General features: G+C 43.4%; 1 pseudogene across 1 annotated transcript; it reads right to left on the bottom strand.

Moving 5' to 3' along the window:
- Nucleotides 1-1051: 1051 nt before the first annotated feature.
- Nucleotides 1052-6329, bottom strand: LOC144497775 (small nuclear ribonucleoprotein G pseudogene; annotated as a pseudogene). The gene is made up of 2 exons (XR_013498567.1): nt 6269-6329; nt 1052-1327 (listed from the first exon to the last, which is right to left on the bottom strand). The product of XR_013498567.1 is annotated as a small nuclear ribonucleoprotein G pseudogene (transcript).
- Between the last annotated feature and the right edge of the window lie 1178 nt (nt 6330-7507).

Raw genomic sequence — 7507 nt, 5'->3', positions numbered from 1 at the left:
AAGTCACCTCACAGGAATCTTATGTCTCTTTACTAAATCACCTTAATGAATCCTCCCCTCTGTTGAGGGGAGAAGGTGCTGTATGAAGGTTAATTTTCCTCTAGAGCTAAGACTGTAATGGGGCCAATCTAGTAGTCAGTAAAAGGGCAAAGTAGTCCAGTGCAGAGGTGAACTTCTGGCACGTCCTTTTTATTTCAGAATGCTATCTGGTGAGGGAAACCAAAGAAGAACAGTGTTTTTTATTTATGGAGTACTTTAACACAAAGGAAGTGATTGCAGAGGAGATTCACTGGGATGCTACCCGGGATGGAACATTTAAGATATGAGGAGAGGTTGTATAGGCTTGAGTCATTTTCGTTGGAGCAGAGAAGACTGAGGGGCAACCTGATCGAGGTGTACAAGATTATGAGGGACATGGACAGAATGGATAAGGAACAGCTATTCCCCTTAGTAGAAGAGTCAGTCACGAGGGGAACATGGATTCAAGGTGAGGGGCAGGAGGTTTTGGGGGATGTGAGGATAAACCTTCTTACCCAGAGGGTGGTGATGGTCTGGAATGCGCTGCCTGGGAGGTTGCCTCACATCCTTTAAAAAGTACATGGATGAGCACTTGGCATGACATAACATTCAAGGCTATGGGCCAAGTGCTGGTAGATGGGATTAGGTAGAAGTTCAGGTGCTTCTCACGTGTCAGTGCAGACTCAATGGGCCAAAGAGCCTCTTCTGCACTGTATGATTCTTTGATTCTATGAAACAGTCCCCACATGCTTTGTAAATAGATGGGAAGAACAAAATGAGTGTCAAGGGAAGAGAGAGATTTGGGCGTGTGACTTCAAGCTTGCTCAGAGAGATGGGATTTTGGAGTGATTTGTTTCATTAAAACCATATTCATTGCCTCTAAAAGTACCAATAACCTATTCCAAAAAAATGGCAGCTTGCACCTCATTAACAAATGATACAATTTCCATCTTTAACCAGAAAAACAAAGGGCAAAATTCTCAGCTTCACACTGGCGTGTGTCCATGCCATGTTTTCAGGACTAGAGTTGAATTCACACTACAAATTCTAAGGCTTCTGGCATGCTAATACTGTTCCCCTTGATAACCGCCATGCCAATGTTGCTTTGCTGGCCCCCATTTGGGTACCATCTCGACAGATTCATCCACAACAGCTTTCATGAAGGGGGTCGAAGCCACACTGAATTTCTTACACGTGTCTCCCTCCATTCAATTTTAGCAGTAGATTCTTGTCCATGGACTTCTTGAGCTTGGGCAGATGGGCTTGGTTTCTGACGTTGAAGAGAGAGGTTCTGAGGTAAAGTGGTTTGCTGTAAATTGCACAAGCATAGCAGAATTAATCAGATGATTGCAATGATTTTTAAATAGAAGATCCAGACTCAACATCGAGTGAGGTTGAAGGGCGAGCAGGATTTAATGCTAAATGGAACACATGGAACAGAGTTGTAGTTTGCTTCTGGGGAATGAAGGCCAATTAAGAGACCATTGAGGTAATCATGTTTGAAGATGGCAGAGAAATTTGAAGGATTTCAATGAAGGGGAGGTTGCTATCAAGTTTATAGTTTATTTATTAGTTTCACAAGCAGGCTTACATTAACACTGCAATGAAGTTACTGTGAAAATCCCCTAGTCACCACACTCCGGCACCTGTTCGGGTACACTGAGGGAGAATTTAGCACAGCCAATGCACCTAACCAGCACGTCTTTTGGACTGTGTGAGGAAACCGGAGCACCAAGAGGGTAACCCACGCTGACACAGGGAGAACATACAAACTTCACACAGACAGTGACCCAAGCCAGGAATCGAACCCAGGTCCCTGGCACTGTGAGGAGCAGTGCTAACCACTGTGCTATCGTGCTGCCGTAGGGGTGGAGGTCAACAAGGGATGGCTTACGTCATCCTGAAATTTAGTTACGAAAGTTGTGACTCACCAGGACTTAATGTTGGGCAGTTGTTGGACAGCGCAATGGGTCACCGAGAGTCCACAGAGGTGGCAAGGTAGAACTTTTAAATAGGTAATATTCTAACAGATTGCATCAATTCCTGGTTGGCACAATTTGCATTTTATTTGCAGAGGTTTCATGGTTATAAAAGTATTTTTTTTCTTTTTGAACAGCAGAAATAACCAGTTGTGTTTTTCAGTGACTCCTACGTCAGATGAAAATTTAAGAAATAATTTGGTGTAGTTTTCTTTAAGTGCAGAAAAGGCCCCGTGACCTGCCTGAGGCAGGGATGGGTTGAGCATAAATAATTCAGTCTCAGTCAGGAAAGCTTCTCAGCTTTCTACATTAATTGAAGATTTGTATCTGGTGCAAGCTGATAGAGGCTCAATTATCTTATACTCGGATAGTTAGTTGCATATATAAGGCTCCTTACTTTTAAGTAATATTTCAGTGTTATATAACATTATGCAAATTATTTTTCAACTGTACAATCGGTTTGATGAATTAGATGAGTTCATTGAGTCCTGGATCCGTATTTGATTGAAAGTCATACCGAGGATAGTGTAAGTTTATTTATTAGTGACAGGAGCAGGCTTACATTAACACTGCAATGAAGTTATTGTGAAAACCCCTAGTCGCCACATTCCGGCGCCTGTTCGGGTACACTGAAGGAGAATTTAGCATGGCCAATGCGTCTAACCAGCACGTCTTTCCGACCGTGAGAGGAAACTGGAGCACCCGGAGGAAACCCATGCAGACACGGGGAGAACGTGCAGACTCCGCACAGACAGTGACCCAAGCTGGTAAACGAACCCAAGTCCCTGGCGTTGTGAGGCAGCAGTGCTAACCACTCTTAACCAGTAGATCATACTTATAACAGACAATCTCTTTGGGGAAAAAAATAAATAAAAGACTTTGCCCCTATGGTCTCATGGCCTTTTCTTTAACTTGTGTTGATGCATGCATTGGCAATATGTATTTGGTTTTATCAATGAATGCAACAATTATTATCATGGCCTAATTGTTTTCTCTCATGTGAGAACAAAGAGTGTTTTTACACTCTTGTTTGTTGCTTCCAATTGCACCTTTCAAATACTCACAGGATTATCTTGTAGTTTTGGTAAATTCTCCACCCAATTTGGATTTTAGCCAATTTTTCACCAGTTCAATTGTTCCACGTTGTTTATCTGCACAGAGAATGTTTTCCATGTGATGTCTAAGAGCAGTAATTTATTTAATTATTGAGGAGTTTATCCAATCTATTACAGACGTGTCCTCATTTTCTTGATAACTGGGAAGAAATATTACCTGCCATTGTAAGTGATACAAGCCTACACAGGGAGAGGCGATAACCTAGTGGTATTGTTGCCAGACTATTAATCAGCTAATGTTTTTTGGGTGGCACGGTGGCACAGTGGTTAGCACTGCTGCCTCACAGTGCCAGGGACCCAGGTTCAATTCCAGCCTTGGGTGACTGTATAGTGTTTGCACATTCCCTCCGCGTCTGCATGGGTTTCTCCCGGGTGCTCCGGTGAGATGTGCGGGTTAGGTTAATTGGTCATGCTAAATTGCCCCTTAGTGTCAGGGGGATTAACAGGGTAAATGCGTGGGGTTATGGGGATAGGGCCTAGGTGAGATTGTTGTCGGTGCAGACTCGATAGGCCTCCTCCTGCACTGTAGGAATTCTATGAATATTCTAAGCTATCCTAATTTCCAAAACTTGCATATTAATACATTTACTAAGGTCCAGTAGTAAAAAATGATGGAAGTTAATTTCCCTGAATATGAGCTTGCTTTTGCATCTTTTTGTTTATTGCTTTCCACTCTGTTCACCTGAGTATGAGGGATGGGTCATAAGGCCTTTTCTGTGCTGTATGACTCTATGACTATGGAACAGGTTGTGCCATATACATTGCTCACAGATGTACTGGCATTTAAAAGTTGTCTGAGCTTTGACGCTCCATATTTCAGTTTCTGCCTCACTCGCCATTGAGATACATTGAATGTTGTGAAGTTGCTGCATTTGTGAGGCAAACACAAGCCAGTTTATCACAAAAAGCCAAGTCTCATGATTAGTAGCCTAAATACCCTGTAAATGATGAGATAATGGTCAATTAGCAGTAATCAACCTTTCATCAGCCAGAAGCGTTAACTCTTGTTTTTCTCTTCTCAGATGCTGCGTGACCTGAGTATTTGCAGCATTTTCTGTTTTTACTTCAAATGACCATCCTGCTCTTGTTTGCTTGGCACTGCTGAAGAGGAAATTGACATTGCCCTTGTCATGGCATGGCCAAGGTTGGTAATACCTACATCAATGGATATGCGGTAGAGTTGACCCAGGAAATCCATGTTTTCCCATCTTCACATCTCCCTGTTGGGTGGAATTTTTTTTAAAGTGGGACTTTGAGGAAATTATCCATCCAACTCCAAAGCTGTCATTGTGGCATCTGTGTCACCTGTTGACAGGTCTATGCCATAAACAGCATGCAGTACAGCAATTTGATTTGATTTATTATTGTCACATGTATTAACATACAGTGAAAAGTACTGTTTCTTGCGCGCTATACAGACAAAGCATATCGTACATAGAGAAGGAAAGGAGAGGGTGCAGAATGTAGTGTTACAGTCATAGCTAGGGTGTAGAGAAAGATCAACTTAATGCAAGGTAGGTCCATTCAAAAGTCTGATGGCAGCTGAGAAGAAGCTGTTCTTGAGTCGGATGGTACGTGGCCACAAACTTTTGTATCTTTTTCCCGACGGAAGAAGGTGGAAGAGAGTGGTCGGAACTCTACCACTTTGCCTGCATGGAATCGGAGCAGGTGAGGGCCCAACAATGGAAATCTCCATTGACCCCGGGTGGGAATTTCTGGTCTCGCCCGAGTGAGGCCATAAAATCCCGCCCAATATGTCCATGGTGCGTGGGGTCTTTAATTATGCTGGCTGCTTTTCCGAGGCAGCGGGAAGTGTAGAGACTTTTTTTGTTCTCAGATCTTTCTGTTTTTGTTTCAGATTCCAGCATCTGCAGTAATTTGCTTTTAAGATTGGTTGTGTTTGCAAAGCAAGGGTGCTTGGCATGGAGGACTCTGCAAACCAACAGGAAGGCAGTGGCATAGTGGCATTGTCAGTGGATTAGTAATCCAGGGGTCCAGGGCAACGCTCTAGGGACCCAGGTTCAAATCCTACTACTACAGACGGTGAAACTTGAATTCATTAAAAATCCAAAATTAAAAGTCAAATGATGATAATGAAACCATTGTCAAATGTTGTAAAAACCCATCTGGTTCACTAATGTCCTTTAGGGAAGGAAATCTGCCATCCTTACCTGGTCTGGCCTACATGTGACTCCAGACCTACAGCACTGTGGTTGACTCTTAACTGCCCCCTGAAGGGCAATTAGGGATAGGCCCAGCCAGGGACACCCATGAATGAATATTAAAAGAAAATATTGCTGCCATACCAGATTTATATTCCAAGGAGATTCACTGCTCTGTACTCTGGAAAGAGATCCAAACTGGATTTTTACTTCGGGAAGCAGTTATGTACTCCTGTTAAACTTGGTAACTGTAGGAAGTCATCTCCTTCATAAACTAAAGAGCCCAGTTGTGAGAATCTTTCAATCATCAGGGATGTCTCTTAATCAGTATTCATTCCACAGTAATAGCTCACTCTGTGACAACATGCCAAAAATAATTCTGATGAAAGATGATCATTAGTAGATGTTGTAGTGGGGTCAGTTTTATGCAGTTGGCTGGACAGCTGGTTAGTGATGCAGAGCGACGCCAACAGCACGGGTTCACTCCTCATACCGGCTGAGATTATTCATGAAGGTCCTGCCTTCTCAGCCTTGCCCTTCGCCTGAGGTGTGGTGATCCTCAGGTTAATCACCCACCACCAGTCACAGCCTATGGTCATCTAGGACTTGCCGACTTTACCTTAATGCAAGGTGCAAATGGAGGTAAATATTTCTTTGCTGATGAGTGTGTGGATCAGTACTCAAAAGGAAGAGGTCATAAGTTCACAAGGCTCCAAAAAACACACACCCAAAGTGATTGATGTATTCTAATAGCTAAAGCTGTGCTTGAAGCATTGGGAGAAAACCAACATTTTGATTTTGCAATTTAAGTAAAGCAATCCTGTTAGTTTGGGCTCCCTGCTATGATGCATGTATAAGGTTTCATGTAGAGAGTTCAAAAACTTTAATCCTGTGATTCATGGAGATGAATAAAACAGCATTATTTCCCAGTTAAGGTGTATTTACAAAGATAACAGGTCAGAGATCAAGACAATAAATTTGGACTCAAACATACCTTAATTAAAGATCTGTCTGAAGTTTGTGGGAAGACTTGTCGTGAAGCTGACACATCTTCCCCACTGAAATTAGGATGTTTCCTAGTTTAAGAAACCTTGGAAAGTAAATGGATATTATGGTCCATGTTGGATAACAAGTGAGCCGAGTTGGTCCATATTTCTCTGGCTGACCTACCTACTGATCAAGTGGATTTTCCAATTTGCTCATGTTTATTTTAAAGTTTTTTTATTTGTTCATGGTACGTAGGCATCGCTGACTGTCCAGTATTTGTTGTCCATCCCTAGTTGCTCGAGGGCAGTTGAGAGTCATAGAATCCTACAGTGCAGAAGGAGGCCATTTGGCCCATCGAGTCTGCACTGACCACAATCCCACCCAGACCCTATCCCTATAACCTCATGCCTTTACCCTAGCCAGTCCCTCCTGACACTAAAGGGCAATTTAGCATGGCCAATCCACCTAACCCACACATCTTTGGACTGTGGGAGGAAACCGGTGCACCCGGAGGAAACCCGCTCAGACACAGGGAGAATGTACAAACTCCACACAGACAGTGACCTAAGCCGGGATTCGAACCCCGGACCCTGGTGCTGTGAGTCAGCAGTGCTAACCACTATGTCACCGTGCCGCCCCATATTGCTGTGGCTCTGGAGTCACATGTAGGCCAGACCGGGTAAGGGTGACAGATTTCCTTCCCTAAAGGACATTAGTGGATTAGTGGTAGGATGCTACTGGGACTTGATAGTTTGAGTTATAAGGAGAGGCTGGATAGACAGGGACTTTTTTCTCTGGAGCGTAGGAGGCTTAGGGATGATCTTATAGAGGTCTATAAAATAATGAGGGGCATAGATCAGCTACATAGTCAATATCCTTTCCCAAAGGTTGGGGAGTCTAAAACTAGAGGGCATTGCTTTAAGGTGAGAGGGGAGAGATACAAAAGGGTCCAGAGGGGCAATTTTTTTCAATGCTCTGCCCAAGACTGCAAGGAACTACAAAAGGTCGTGAATGTAGCCAGTCCATCATGCAAACCAGCTTCCCATCCATTGACTCTGTCTACACTTCCCGCTGCCTCGGCAAAACAGCCAGCATAATTAAGGACCACACGCACCCCGGACATTCTCTCCTCCACCTTCTTCCATCGGGAAAAGATACAAAAATCTGAGGTCACGTATCAACCGACTCAAGAACAGCTTCTTTCCTGCTGCTGTCAGACTTTTGAATGGACTTACCTTGCATTAAG

Source organism: Mustelus asterias, chromosome 8 (genome assembly GCF_964213995.1).
Source record: "Mustelus asterias chromosome 8, sMusAst1.hap1.1, whole genome shotgun sequence".
Classification (NCBI taxonomy): Eukaryota; Metazoa; Chordata; class Chondrichthyes; order Carcharhiniformes; family Triakidae; genus Mustelus; species Mustelus asterias.
The sequence above is the reverse complement of the archived record's forward strand: the minus strand, read 5'-3'. Positions and strand labels throughout refer to the sequence as shown.